This window comes from Triturus cristatus, chromosome 8 (assembly GCF_964204655.1).
Source record: "Triturus cristatus chromosome 8, aTriCri1.1, whole genome shotgun sequence".
Taxonomy (NCBI): domain Eukaryota; kingdom Metazoa; phylum Chordata; class Amphibia; order Caudata; family Salamandridae; genus Triturus; species Triturus cristatus.
The window spans coordinates 1,097,439,902-1,097,455,997 of NC_140591.1; positions in this window are offsets into that span (position 1 = coordinate 1,097,439,902).

The window sequence follows — 16,096 nt, forward strand, 5'->3', positions numbered from 1 at the left end:
GGTGGCTGGTACTTGGCAGATAGCAATTTTGCCCCACTTTTCCGTCCCTAATGTTAGGTTTGGTGTTGGGCAAGCTTTGTGGAATGCAGATGAGCACAGGGGATATGTTGTTAGGGTTGTTGCTCTGCTCTGAAGCAGGTGCATAGGCGGCTGGCAGAGAAGTTGACATTGTTTATCAAAGTTTATTGTTGTTGTCAGTGGCAATTCAGGCTGAACGGGAACGGGTAGGCAATTTCACACCTGGATGAGCCAGGAAGTTTAAGGTTCTGTAGGAGGTCTAACTGGTTAAGAGGTTAGTAGATGTGGTAAAGAGGGAAAGGATTTTAAAGGTCTCAGTTGCAGTTGACCAGCTCTGGAGAAAATACGATATTGCTGAATTAAGTTGTTGTGAGGGGGAAGGAAGAGGGATATTTTAGGGGTGGGGGTAGCGTAACATAGGTGAGTGACTTTGTATAGTGAGGTTGTAGTTTTGTACGGTAAAGGCCAAGGTTGTTTTTGTGATGTGCACCTGTTTCAATAAAGTGGCTTTTTTCACACAAACCTGGTGTCAGTGGTTTGTGCTGCTCCCCTGGTTCCCACTGTTTTACTCACATTCTCATATCTTCAAAAGTGAAAAATGTTCTATTACAACTATTCACAACAACATTATGGCTATTACTCATTCATCTGATACTGGAAACAAGCACTGACAATGACCATAGGTCTGGTTTGTTTTACCGGTATGTTGATTGTTGTGGTATATGTAATTGCATTTATATAGCGCTTGCTACCCGCGATGAGGCCTCAAAGTGCTTTTCGGCGAGTAGCCCACTACTACGGAATCCAAAAAGGATTAATGGTGAATTAGTATAGGGAGATATGAAATTAATTTGAGCGGTGGTCATGTGAGTTTATTATTTGGATTGAAAAAGAATACCATAATAGAAAACTGGTCATTGCTTTCTTTCATTTACTCATGAGAAAGTTTAACTCAAAGTTTCCCGCAGTTGACAGTAGAATGTCACTCATACGCACACTGACCGCATGAAGATTTCACACATACGTAGTTTGAAACTTGGCAGTTATGTAGCGGTCATAGGAGAGGCCAATGCAGCGTGCCGCACGGGGGGGAGGGGGCACAGTAATGAAAACATGAAGAGGTGGTGGCGGAATGGCGTAGCATACCTGCCAACTGACACAGGTGCCCCAATGTGACGCACAATATCGGCCCCCCATCACGCGTAGGGTGACCAACCGTCCGTACATTTCACGGACAGTCCGTAATTTCGGCCGTCTGTCCGTTGTCCGTGAAGGATTCTTTAACGGACGCCATTTGTCCGTAATTTCACCTGCTGTTGGGTGAAAGCCAATCGTGCCTTTCTATCACCAACCGTTGCTCCAATCTTTGCTGTGGAGAACAAACAAAGCGATCTAGGATTGGCTTGAAAGCCGTCAGCCAATCCTAGAGCTCGCTGGTACACTACAAGAGTGTTCTCATTGGCCCTGTTGCGCACAGCTTTAGGATACCCAGTAACTACTTGTGGACGAGTGTGAGTGCATCGTGACTCGTGAGCAAAGTGCTTGAGTTGCATGACTTTCTTGTACGTATGCAGAGAGACCGGTGTGCACCGGGTGTGCAGAGTGAGGCTTGTACTGGTGTGGGTTCAGGGTAAGGTGGTGTCTCTGTTAGTACAGGATGAGAGGAGTGCTTGTGAGTTCAGGGTGCACTGCATGTTATTTCAGTCCAGTGGGATGGTGCACCCTTGTGAGTTCTCGGTAGGTAGCGTGTCTCTGCTAGTGTAGGGTGAACAACATTGGGTGATGTTTCTTTTTGAGAGGAGGATGAGTGGTGTACCTGAGACATTGCAGCCCATAAAAGCCAAATCTATTTTGACACTGCTCGTTTTGGTAATAATGTCAAAGCCAAAGAATGGCTTAGAAATGTTTCACAAGTGGTTCTCGCACATACACACACACACACGCACGTGCACACACACACACACACACACACACACACACACTTATTGCTCCACATGCATTAAGTTTCTATTTGAGAGGCGTTCTTACTCTAAGGCTCTCATCAGAAAGTAGTACTAAATCAAGAGTAATACCATAAGAAAGCAGTTACATTACTGTAGTTGGGAAATATATCTCTCAATATATATAAAGTGCACCTCATAATATGGGGTATTTTTCAAGGTAGACTGAATGGCCCATAAATGACTAAATAGGAGTGATGCCTTGACAATAGATTTACAGATTAAGGCACAAAGAAATTACAGGAACCTTTTGCACGCACATGACAAGCTTCATGTTTTTTTAAATAATATAATGTAGTTTTGTCACATTTCAGTAAATTATTAACAGCAAATGTACTCTAATTGGAACACGCTAATATGCAGCAATTCAAACAATTCTCATATGTGAGCCTTTAAAAACACTCTAAAGGAAGGTTTAAGAATTAGGCAGTGATATTCTGTTGAAGCCCTCATAATGCAAAATACCACAAAAACACGGTTACTTTTGATAGAAATGATTTCTTTTTTTCCTTTTGCAGTTTTATATAGTGCAAACACGACCCAAGAGCATGGCAGCACTTTACATGACCACCAGATTAAATTATGCAAGGACAGAATTTTTTTTTTTAGGGTCAGGGAAATTAATTAATTTGCCCAGGATCATGGTCCCCAGTTACAAAGGGCAGCTTTGTTCACTCTGCCACATGGCCTCCCTTTCACCAAATAACAAACGCAAGTCTGCATTTTGACAATAGAAAGAGGGAGATTTTGAATAAAAAAAATCGGGAGTTTTCATTTTCCCCCCATTGACTTGAAGAAAAGGCAATTTAGACAGGAGACTGCTAAAAGAAAGCCATTTTTTTCTGAGAAAATCGGGAGTCTCCTGCCTAAGTTGTGGCTGTTGGCATGTGTGAAACAAACGCTGGATGTTTAGTACTCCTCTTAGGGTGAAAAACCGTCTGTAAATTTCACAGACCATCTGTAATTTGGATCTCACGTCCATTGTCCGTGATGATCCCTTTTACGGACACCGTTTGTCCGTAATTTGGGGCATTGCAGGGAACAACACTGTTCCCCTGCATGAAGCCTCAACTTTGTGATGGGACGGCCTCAACGCACTCCTTTGAGCACAATAGCAGCCCCACCCTGCCCTTTGTCATTCTGTATGCAGCTGTTTGTCACATACAGAATGACAATGTGCCAATTTGGGCTGTAATATTATATTCAAGGAAGCCATGATTGCTGCTTTTTTATTTTATGCAACTAACAACTATTGACAAAGCCAATAGTTCTGGCTTGTTGTAGGTGTAACGTTTCTTGTTGTTTTATATATCTGGATACAATGACAGAAGAGGCAAAATACCAGTGGGGCGCACATATTTTAGGCTTAGGTGTTTTAAGCCACGCCCTTAATTACATCGAACACCCCCTTTGGAGAGACCCCCCCCCCCCCCAGTTTTTTCATCCCACTTAAAGCCCTGGAAACAACACCATGTCACAGTCACCTCATGGCCTGGCACTGTGCATCATGCATGACTCATGACTTCCACTTTTTCAGATTGCCTATGTGCAGGGGCATAGTGAACCCACCCCCACCCCACCCCTTGCTTTAGGAACTACAGCCAGGGTGAAATTCTTGATTGGCCTCTCCTGTCTGCAACTCTCCAGAAAAAGGCTCAGCTCATAATTAATATGACAAGGTGGGCAAGTGAGTAAGTGTAGGGATGGGTGGATTTTTATTTTATTTATATTTGAAAAGTTTTATATAGTGCTGGCTAGACCCAGAGGTATCAGAGTGCTTTACATGAGGTAAGATATTGGTTTCAGAACATTGTTACACAGTTACATCAGTTGCTGGAGCGTCGCATAACATAGAAAGGGAAACAGTATAACGTAGTTACATAAGTAACAAAAGCATAGCATAACATTAGAAAAAAACGGCAAGGGAGAAAATACTTCAGGGGAAAACAGAAAAGTCAGGCTGGAAAGGGGAGGCAGACAAAGAATCATGGAGGGAGGAGGCGGGGGAGGGAAGAGAAACACAACGGGGAGACGAGGAAAACAATGTCCGATGTCCGGCTGGGTAGGTGACGGCCAAGGAGTGAACCAGATCCAAACTCCTCTATAGCTGCATAGGACATCTTCACCGGACATCGGTCAAGGTTGATGGATGGATGAGTGAAAGGGTGGATGTAAGGATGGATGAGTGAGTGAAAGGGAGGGTAGATGGACACAAGGATGGATAGATGAGTGAAGGAGTGAAAGGGTGGACGGATGAGAGAAAGGATGGATGAGTGATAGGGTCAATGGATGGATTCATGAGTGGATGATGAGACAGCTCCACGGGGCAATGGCCAAGGTTTCTCGGGCACCGCGGTACGTACAAAAGCATAGCATAACATTAGAAAATAAAACCGGCAAGGGGGAAAATACTTCAGGGGACACAGAAAAGTCAGGCTGCAAAAGGGGAGGCAGACAAAGAATCACGGAGGGAAGAGGTGGGGAGGGAAAAGAAACACAACGGGGAGACGAGGAAAACAATGTCCGATGTCCGGCTGGGTAGGTGACGGCCTAGGGGTGGCCCGAGCCAAACACCTCTATAGCTGCATAGGACATCTTCACCGGACATCGGCCAAGGTTGATGGATGGATGAGCGAAAGGGTGGATGTAAGGATGGATGAGTGAGTGAAAGGGAGGGTAGATGGACACAAGGATGGATAGATGAGTGAAGGAGTGAAAGGGTGGACGGATGAGAGAAAGGATGGATGAGTGATAGGCTCAATGGATGGATTCATGAGTGGATGAGTAGATGGATTGGTGGATGGATGGAAGGAAGAATGGCTAAGTGAAAGGGTTGATGGCGAGAGAAAGGGAGGATGGGTGGAAGGATGAGTGACTGGGTGAATGGATGAGTAAGTGAAAGGATGGCTGTATGGGTAAATGGCTGGATGGATGAGTGAATGGATGGGTGGAAGAGCGAATGGATGACTGTACGGATGGATAGGGTGAAAGGGTGGACGGATGGATAATGGATGGATGAGTGAAAGTGTAGATGGAAGGATACATGATGAATAGGTTTGCAAATGGTTGGATATGGATGGGCTTACTTATATACTATTGCACGACCTCCTCTGATGTGTCTGTAAAACTTATCCTTTGTCCTTACGTTTTGTCCTGAATTTTGACCTCCTGTCCTGAATTTTTGTCCTGAATTTTGACCCTTTGTCCTGAATTTTTACACTCACCGTCCTGAATTTGCACCCATGCCAGTTGGTCACCCTAATCACGCGATCACCCAGTGAGAAGCTGATATCACACTGTGGCAGGGAAAACGAGCTGAAACCGCTGTAAATAGTGGTTTTCCAGCTCGTTTTCGAACTGCCAGCATCCATTAAGGGGTGTGAAAACACCCCACTTCATCGGCACCAGCATCGGTAAGCTTTTTTGGGGGGAGGCGAGGCGGAGGCTTGTGGGCGTGGTTGGGTTCAAAAGTGCCTTCAAGGTACTTCTCGACACGGGCCCCGCCCCCTTCAATGCCCCGCCCCCTCCTCACACTGTGAGGTTGTTCTTCAAGTTGGCAGGTATGGAGTAGGCTTACCAGTATGTAGTGGCCAGATTACTCACTACAGCCTCTGTCCTGAGAGGGAACAGGAATACACGTCCAGGGGCCATTTCACGCGAAATATAATTGTAGAGCGACAGATGTGCTACAAAAGCTCCAGTAAGTAGGCCGCAGGTCTAGCGAAATAAGAAACTACCTCAGCCAAGCATGCACCGAGCCCTCCCACGGCCGCTCCAGTGCTTCACAAATGCTAATTTAATTTATTCGTTCATTTCACTAGCATATATATCCAGGGAATATTTTTCTGAACTGGATGGGATGTGTGTCCTATTTTTGTGAAGGGCGCCTGCCGCCCGCACTCTAGGGCTCCTGCTATAAGTGGCGCGTGTCCATTCATATTGAATCTCTTCGTATTGCTGTTCAAGGCCGTTTGAAATCATTTTAGCTGTAAGCTGGGCTGGGGTTGCAGCAAAAGCGCGCCTCCGGCGATCCGCTCAGATGATGTACACAGACAGCAACTGCTGGCTTCGCCAGGGGGTGAGCTGCGAGGGGGAAAGTCAGTCCCTGTTCGCGGCTTTTGATTTTAATTAATGTCTACCTAAATGTCACAAAACCGCCCGGAGATATGAATCTGAGATTGAAAAAACCAAAGTATATGTGAAAATGAAGAGATACATGCTGCAAGCTGCTCGGTCGAGTGCCTCGAGTACCACAACAAAAATCCGCAGCGCCTCCCTTTAATCTCTCAGACATAAAAATATTCATTATTCTTTCAAAAAAGTCATGTAATTAAAATGACAAAAGGGGTGGAAGCAGCGTATATTTCACTCCCACACATTCCCACAAACGCCATAGGTAATGCTTCCCATTCCTGAAAACCCTTATGTTTTGGCAAGAGAAGGAAGTGAACGAGCAGATGGGTCCCTGGTAAAGGGTGCCAAGGATCAGAGGCGCAACTAGAGCCAAATTTCGGGGGGGGGGGCTAAGAAAAAATTTCGGGGGGGGGGGCTGAATCTTTTAAGCCATAGGCAGAGTGGAGCTGCAGGGGCTCTTAGAAGGGGTGAAACAACAGCGAGGCCTCATTAACATACAAATGGTCTTTTAAAGACCTGTGAAGTGCTCGGGTGCGGCTGTGTGTGCGCCGGGAAGCTGTCTCATCCCGGGCTGCCACACACGACGGGGGGTAGGGGGGGGGGGGCTGAAGCCCTGTGAGTCCAATGGGTGTTGCGCGCCTGCCAAGGATCGCCATCTTAAGTGCAACCAATGCCATGGCGGCCGCCTTCATCCCGTCCTGACGTTTTAGCCAGCAGCACTGTGGATTCTGAGAATTGATTGCACCAAGGAATGTTGAGCATAGGACGATCAAGATATCATAATATAATAGACAAAATGTTGAGGTACAAAACATCCAGTCAGGCGCGGCCGGTACAGGTAAGAACGGTAGTGCGGATGGAAGTCGGGATATGGCGGGATTGGGAAAATTAAATAAATAAATAAACAAAACTACTTACCTTGCACTCGCCGCATCGCCGAGTCGGTGATGCGGCGAGCGCAAGGTAAGTTGTTTTATTTATTTACTTTATTTTCCCTATTGCGTCATATACTGACTCCCCAGCCCTACCGTTCTTACCTGTACCGGACGCCCCTGCATCCAGTGCTTTAAATGGGCCGGTACTGTCCGGTACTGAGTAATGGCACTTTTTTATTTTGAGAGGGAGAGTACCTGCACTTCTCAAGAGAGACATAATACTTTTAATTGGAGAGTACCGGCACTTCTCAGAAACAAGCAGGTACTCTGGAACAGAGTCCAAGCACTTCTATTTTTCCATTTCAAGCGCAGAAACCATCGAAAGGTAAGTGCATATAGAGGAAGTATATATTTACTGTTCTTAAATCCACATCTGCGTACCTTGAAGATTCATAGTATATATATTTTCAAGGTACATATATGTGGAGTAGGGTATAGATAATGTATACATACTTACCATTTGATATCTCGTCCCTCAATATTCCGTCTACGATATTAACTTCCCACTATATTCCCTACTCGATATGTAGGAGACACACCTGAGAATGTGTATTATAATTCCAAGGCGCCTGATGATCCTATAGTATGTGACTCTTCGTTGCTAGAGTGTCAAGAGGTATTGCACCTGGAAAGGATGGCGATTGATGGGAAAGGAACTTTGTTTGCTTTGTACAAGCGCAATCTGTTTTCTTCCACAGAAGACAAGGCCTGCCTCCATGAGCTAGCCTCAATATTGTAGTTGCCGAGCGTGCTCCGCCCCATCCCTCTTCCTCCACTCAACCTAATATCAAGAAGCCAGCTTAGGGCTTGTGAGGTTTTCAACCCATTTAGGAAGTATGACAAGTGCTCATTGTAAAAACAAACTGCTTGGCCACACATAATAAAACCATTAGGAATAAAGGGCCTCATTTTCACCTCCGTGTAAATCCCAATTAAGGCATTAGGAGAAGTTTGTGCCTCAATCCAGGTACCGGGTAACCCCTTTAAGTACAATTTTATGTCCTGAGGATAAATTGAGATGTCTCTGTGGATGGTAAAAGTGGACCGCTGTGATAGGGACTACTTTTGATGCCAACCCCAATTTTTGCCTTGTGTTACTTTTTCGATAAAATACCATGGAAAGCAAGCACATTTTTATTTGTGATGCTTTAAATCCCAACATGGATTTTCATTGGGGCTATGCCACAAAAGTGGTGCAACCCAGACACAAAAGCTTTGCAAATCTGTTCCCTAATTTGATCTGAGGAAGCAGCCGAGAACTTACATTGGTAGCTATACTATAACATACAGGAAGTCCTGTCTTTCGGCTCCTCCACTAGGGCAGAGGAGCGTTTCCCCGCTGCTTTCTCGCAGTGTGAGAAGCAGAAACATAAAATGGTAATAACTACCTTTTTACGCATGCCAATAGCTTCAACTCACGTAAATATGAGACCTAATGCATTGCAAATGCTTGTTTTTTCATTTTGTCATCGGGCGATAAACCCTTCGGCCTGCCCCTCCCCTCCACTCTTCCACAACACCAGCCGCTACTGCCATAAATTATCATGCTAGTCTCATTGTACGGCCATAATTCTATTGTGCTCAAGCCGACAGATGAGTTACTATGCATCATTAAACTGGGGTTTCTTTTGCTAAAGTTGTTGAGCATTCCCTACTTTTTTTTTCTCTTTTTTGCCGTTCAGCAAAATCCATTATTGGCAAATCCAATCTAGTCCACAAGACTATAATTTCAATTCCCGCTTCTTTAGTGATAGTTTTCAAAGATTCAATACCCTGCACTCCAGTTAATTTTCTGATGTTCACATTCTGGTCATATGTTGGAACAACCCTTAACCCCTTCAGTGCCACGCCCTTTCCCCCTCCTGTGCCGGGCGTTTCCTTAGTGGGCGGGTTTCATGACGAGATAGTCTCGTCATGGGCACAGCGCGACCGTGCTCCATGACGAGACTATCTCGTCATGGGCACAGAAGAGGTTAAAGCATTGCATGACGAGCAGCAACAAAAGTGTGTGGGTTCCATTCCTGTAAATAGGTCCTACCAAAAGATGTGTTGAAGCAGCACAGTTGTGTTTCAAAACCTAAACATGGCTTGTCTCTGGCAAACATGGCTTCTGCCCTTTCAACTCTGCTACCTCTGACTTGTCCTGTGTCTGATGCACCTTTCAGAGGTTTTTTGTCTGAATTAGTATGTAAGGGGATAGTGGATTTTAGCAAGTACACCACAGATCTCAGAGTGGCACCATTAGCCGTGCTTTGTGGAGGGAAGTGGAAGAAGGTAGAGGGGGCCTTGGCTCTCACCTACACAAAAACGGAATTCCGATCTCAGCTACCATGTGGGAATTTTTTGCCAAACACAATGGGCCTGATTCACAACAATAAAATTACACTTTTGTGTAAGTTTTCTCTTTTTCAGTATTCAAAAGCTAAAATGTAATAGTAACTTTATAACTGCAGAGACTCCGCAGTTTGGACAGAGAACGTTGCACATTAAAAGATAGGCCTGTTCTATCTTTTTATGTGCTGAGTTCTCTGCCCGACTGCGGGGTCTGTGATTCATAAAGCTACCATTCAATCGTAGTTTGTGACTACCGGAAAAAAAATAAACATACACCAAAGTATAAGTTTACCTTTGTAAATGAGGCCCTAGGTGCTTTGTCGTGATATGTAAGATATGTTACTCTGTGTCTTTATGTAAAAGATTAGTCTGTACTACTTATACCATACATTTAATATTATATTGTGATGTAATATCTAAGTTATGGCATACCATTGAATACCACAAACTTGCCAGCCTCCTGTTAGGTATTGCCTGCGAACGCGCATGCGTTTCATACGTTCTCGCTTTCAAGAGATACTGTATAGAACAAGGTGCTTTGCCTCCTTCCCATTGCTTAGCATTCATTGGCTTCATTGTCAGTCTTATTTGCTGCCTTCTAATTGGCCAGTGTGTGCTGGTTACACTTCCTCTTCTTTTAGCTAGAGCATGGTCCAAGTACCGATTGTTTTAGCTTGATTGCACTCCTTCCGCTCATCTCGCTGTGATTGAGGTACTACTTTTATTTTTTCTCCTTCTCTATTGTCCTCGATGAATCTCTTGCCATTTGTAGCTATGTTTTACTATACCACGCACTTCAAAGAAGCCTTTTTCTCTTTTGAAATAGATGTTTATTGTGCAACCAATGTTATCTGCTTTGATTGTGACAACACACATTATCTGCTTCCAAATGTATTTTGACTAAGACATGGACAGGGGCATAATTGTTTTCTTTATGTGATAGGATTTTTTGCCAAATGTCATATGTTGTTTTTTCCTTTTCGCACATGGGGATGATAACTGATTTGCTCAGAATCACTGTGGTGTTGTGCCGAGATTTAACAAGCAATGGCAAAGCCAATAGATCTCACCTTTGAGATGATTCACGCTATCGTTGCCTTTTGCTCCCACTGTATGGCATGGGGATTGCCGAGTTTGACAGTGATTTGCAGCCATGCTGTATGGCAGTGGTCTTTAAACTTTTAATGCCGTTCCCCCCCAGTGACAAAAAAAATCATCGCCCCCCCCCCCCTCAAAATGTTTCACAATTGTTCTACTAAATTGGCAATGTTTAAACAGGTCTAGACTTATTTAAACATTGCACTTGAGTTCTATTACCGTTTTACAAACAGAATCAAATGCATGATTGCCAAGCACACTCTTGTGGTCAGGCAGGCCTTACTAGTGTGTAAAAGTATCCACAGTATGATTGTTAGAAATGGGGGTGGGGGATTTGGAGTCCCCTCCCTCTTCACACCTCCTCCCACCCAGGATAAAAATGACAAAAGATGTTAGGGATGACCATTTACAGAGCGGCTCACTGCCACTTATTTTTTCATCTGAAAACAAAGCAGTTATCAGCATAATACTTCTTTTGGCCAGAGCCTGGCGCTCCCCCTGGGATCACTTGAAGCCCCCCTAGGGGGAACAACCCCCAGTCTGAAGCCCTTGCTGTATAGCACCGTGGCTGCTGTGCAGCACCGTGGCTGCTGTGCTGCATGGCTAAAAATAATAATACAAATGGACTATGATGTATCCAGCGCTTATTCTCCCCTAAAAAAGGGCATTCATCCTGGTTACGTCATAGCACTTTTAAAAATTAGTTTATCCACACTGCAAAGCATATGTGCTGCTGTACCGCATGGCTACAAAACATTGCCAAAGCCAAAAGCTCTCATAGGTGAGGCCTATTGACTTTGCCAATGCTTGTTTTCTAACTTGGTGAGGGCTGTGAGTCCAGGAGACTGCTCATTGACGTATACTGTTTCAAGCACCTCTGCGGATTGCAGACAAGCCCATTAGTCATGCTTCAAAGATGGAATTTGGACTACAAGGTAGAGGGCGCTTGACTACCCCTGTGAACAAACACCTTTCCTTCTTTAGGCAGTCACTTCTTGAAAGGCATTGCTTCCAGCTAGAAGTGGTTAGCACCCTATGGGAAGGGTTAAGGGGTTAAAAACCTATACGACTGCCCTGGTAAGCCTCTTTTGTTCTCCCGCCCCCCCCCCCCCCCCACAGAGGCTGTACCTGGCTAAATGAACCAACTCAGACCTACTGCCTAAGCTACAGCCTGTTAGGCATAGTGGCAATAAACATGCCAAAAAGAAAACTTTTTAGGAGCGCAAACCCCTTCCTTTGATGTATCTCAACCCTCTTCATACGAGTTCTAACTTGGTATGGGGCGGCTGGTTAAAGGTTGGACCACCTGCTGGTGATTCAGACCTTTTAGTCCTACCTACTGGGTTGACCACAGTATGATCTTTTACAAAGTGTGATCAATGTCAGTCACTTGGTGCCACGAGCAGGGTTGTTGCAAGAAGTGGTTTCCCGGGTATGGGTTTGTAAATATACAACTCTGTATTCTCCAGAAGGTCATGTGCTTGCATGATTATTTCTTATGGAAATGTTGCTTGGCCAGTGGGCCTGACCCATATGTGGATGTAAATATTGAATATGTGTGAATTTTTATGCCAATGCTATGGGCCTGATTACGAGTTCGGCGTGAACCCGTGGTGGACCCCAACTGCCGCACCAGTGGTCCAACTGCCATATGACAACTACGGGACCGCTGCAACTGCCAGGGAACCGTGTACCCTGGCTGTGGCGCGGCAGTCAGAGGCATGCAACATGCTGGTAGTGCTGCTACAGCAATGCCAAGCATATTACGAGTTTTCCTCACTGCCAGAATTTCATGGCGGTGTTCACGCCATGAAATTCTGGTGGTGAGAAAACAAAGGGTGCCCTAAAGGGCCCGTGTTGCCTCTGGGCCCTTGGGTGCACGCAGGGGGGCACAGGGTGTGCCCCCCTGTGTGCATGCACCCCCTTCACAGTCCACGCCATGCAGGAAAGGATTTTGCCGTTCCCATTGTGAGGCCTTTTTCAAAGGCAATACTGTGGGAATGCCAAAGGACTGCCCGCCAGACAACAAGAGAACTCGTAATCTAGCGGGCAGCAGGCGGTCGATTTTGGCAGTGCGGGAGTGGGGCGGTGGCGTGCCATCCTGCTCCCGCACAGTTAAACTCGTAATCTGGCCCTATGCGCTTTGTCTGTATATATAAGATATGCCACTCTGGCCTGTATTTGAAAATGTTATCTACACTAGTTGTACCATTGAATTTACAGCCATGTTGTGAAGTAAATCTAAGCTATGTCCTACCTTCAAATACCACTTTCTAATTGTTTTAATTTAACATTTTTCTTTTTCTCAGTTGCAGTTTGTTACCAGACTGGTTCTTACTCTTTTTACAAACGTTTTACTTAATTTACTGCTCCAAGGTTGGCGTCCAAAATCTTAGAAAGGTAAATGCAAGGTAAAAAACAAAAAAGACGCCTGCCTCAGTGTGATGCATATGTGCACAAGCCTGGCTAAATTTCAACGGTCTGACCACATTAAAAATAAACAAGAAATGGCCACAGCAGTGTCTTGACGCTTAATGGGCACATGCGCGATAACGCATGCATGCGTATACATCATCACACTGGAATTGGCCATTTTCTCCCCTCCCTCCTTCTGCCCTCCCCCCATGGGGCTGAAAAACATTGGTAAAAGACAAAATAATATTTTTTGTTTCCATTGCTGTTCACCATCGATAACAAGCATTGGCAAATCCGATACGTCAGCTAATGCCTTTTAGAGGTGAGATATATTGCCTTTTCCAATTCTAGTTTTTAAAAACCATCTTTGCTTTATTTTGGCTACGTAGAAAATATTGCAATGAAACAGTGCCGAAGATAGTGTTCAGATGAGGGTGGCCAACTGCATACTTATCGATCATGTCCCAAATTGACCAAGTTCATAAGAAAGTTCCCAACATTGTCAAGTATACTACAAGAGGATTTCCTAATGTGCTATCCCAAGGAATCACAAAGGGGTGTGTGCATAAACTGAAATCAAACCAGAGAGCAGTGATAAGCCTGGTGATGTTGTACTGTCAAGTAGAGAAGCGAAGCGTGAGACACCATACCACACTTTAGTGTGGTTTGTAATGTTCAGGAGTCATTCAGATATGGAGAGCATTGCATATGCAACCAACGACTTACCATACACATTTGATGCAATTAGGTTCATTTGAATATAAGGCCCAGCACAACTGTGACCTCATCAATTATCTAAAACAACTGAGTGTAACACGTGATCTTTTGGGTTGTGGAAACGGTAAGTCGGGAGATCAAGGTATGGATTTTTGCACCTTGATCGTGAGGTGGCGTAACTGAAGTTTACTACTCTGTCCCTAGCTCGGGACAAATGTACTCGGCAGAAGTGAAGCCTTGATCAGTGTCCAAAGAATTGGTGGACTCTTAGAGAATTATTGTTTAAAGGACTATTTTTGATATTGCTGTAAAGTGGTGCATCTCCAAATTTGTTTTGCATTTTGTTGCCCCAAGTTAGAGGGGAGGGCTCTTGGACATGGGGCTCTGTTAGAGTTTTTGCACACAAGAATTGATATCTATTTTGGAATAATTTCAATTGGTGATTGTATTGGATTGGTGCCGGATTGGTTGCTTCTTGGTCCACCGTCCCTTTTTTGTATGTTCTGTACTGGGCAGTAGTGAAGCGTTAAAATGAATTGTTCATAAATAGAAATAAACATCTCTCTTAGATACAGACAAACCACAACCAGGGACATCTTAAGGTTTTTGGGGGCCCTGGACCAAATGTATTTTGGGAGCCCCTGTTAAGAACAGCTTTGCATTTATAATCCAATTTCAGCTCTTTCATGCCCTCTTTGTCCAGGTCACTGACAGTGCACAGGCACACTGGCCCAAATTCTAAATGTGTTTACATCTAATATTCAGTGATAATGATATGTGTTTTCAAATATTGTAACACAGCAACAGCTCACTCACACTACTGCTGATAATCTCTGTGACACCCCCCGTTTCTCATATGTGAGGACCTGTATTGAGCTCAAAGAAACGTCTTTATGGATGTTGCATGAAACATAAACACGTTTTTCAGCAAAATGTATGTAACAGACTCACACACATCACCCACATTAAAAATAAATTTAAGGGAAATGATATTTAAAACAATCTGTTTAATAAGTATTCACTGCCATCAGGGCAAGACTCTCCAGAGAACAGAGCTGGCTCGATCAGCCCCCCCCCCGAAAGGCTGGGGCCCTGGGCCGGAGCCCAACTGGCCACGCCTTAAAACGACTCTGACCACAACTTCTATACAAAGGTTTGCAAATTGCTACACAGATAAGACTTTGTTCCCTGCGAATTAGAGGCGTGTAAAAATGTCCCTTCTCACTCATTCTCCAGACTGATACACATCTCATCATAAGTGCGGAGAAGGGAGGAATCCTCGTCTGGTCTTTAGCGGGCAGAGAGGGGAATGAAAACATAAGATATTCAACAGAAGGGGGTGGGCGGTCTCTGTCTGTTGGCTTGAAAAAAGCTAGACATGCCAATTGTAGCTGAGACAACTGGTATGCATATGCTCAAAACCACTCAAAGAGCTGTTATTGCAAGAAAACTGATAAACCGTTTTTGTATTGTTTGAAAACCGTCCATTTCCGGTGTAATGTTACCTGCCATTTTCCTCATAATGTGCTGCGTGCGACATCGCATTTACCCTGATACAGTTAATTGTCTATGGTGACTTCACTTCCAGAGTACAGGGGGCGAGGTCTTTTTTGTCCCTTATACTAGAGAATACGGTATTTGGGAAATACGGTATTTTTATACATCAGACATAACCCATCACAGCAATATCGTTTTTTAAATAATATTTTTAAAGTACCCTACAATGGTAAACAAGCGATATCTCGAACATTCAAATGTAAAGTCGTGTAACATGCCTCATTTATTTTATATTTTCATAGGTTACAAGTGCTAGCAATCACGACAACACATATTTTTCCACAGTCAACAACAAAAACACCAAGCCCGAGGGCCAGGTGCTGCAAAAAAATACTGAGCGCTGAAAGAGCATTATGCTCTCCGCACTGAAAATATATCCAAGAAAACAGCAAATTAAAAACATACTTGACATACGGGATTTTGTCACTTGTGAAAAGTATCACAGATGGCGTTTTCAGTCGTCACATGCAGTACAAGTCAAGGAATGTAAAAATAATTCGATCCCTCAAATAGCACATTTTAAATTGACACTTTAAGGAATGGGGCATGTTTGACATGCTCACTGCTAACACATTCCCATGGAAAAAGCATGGTTGGAATGTAGGGCAGAGTCTGAAATGGGCTGTGCTTATAGGATGCACTAGAAATGTTAAATGCATAGTATTCCTATTGAAAAGTGTAGTGCTTGCTCATTTAAAATACAGGTTAAAGCACATGCCTAGCACTACAGGTTGGGAGGGCGAAGAGGAAGAAGGGGAAATGTGTTCTCCAAAGTTGGCGCTATCTCCTTCATGCATATGTGCCTGCGTCTCTTTGCACAAATTTTCGCTTTGTGCATGGTCGTAACCCCCTCTGCTTAGTGAACCGAATTAAGAGCAACACCGCTGC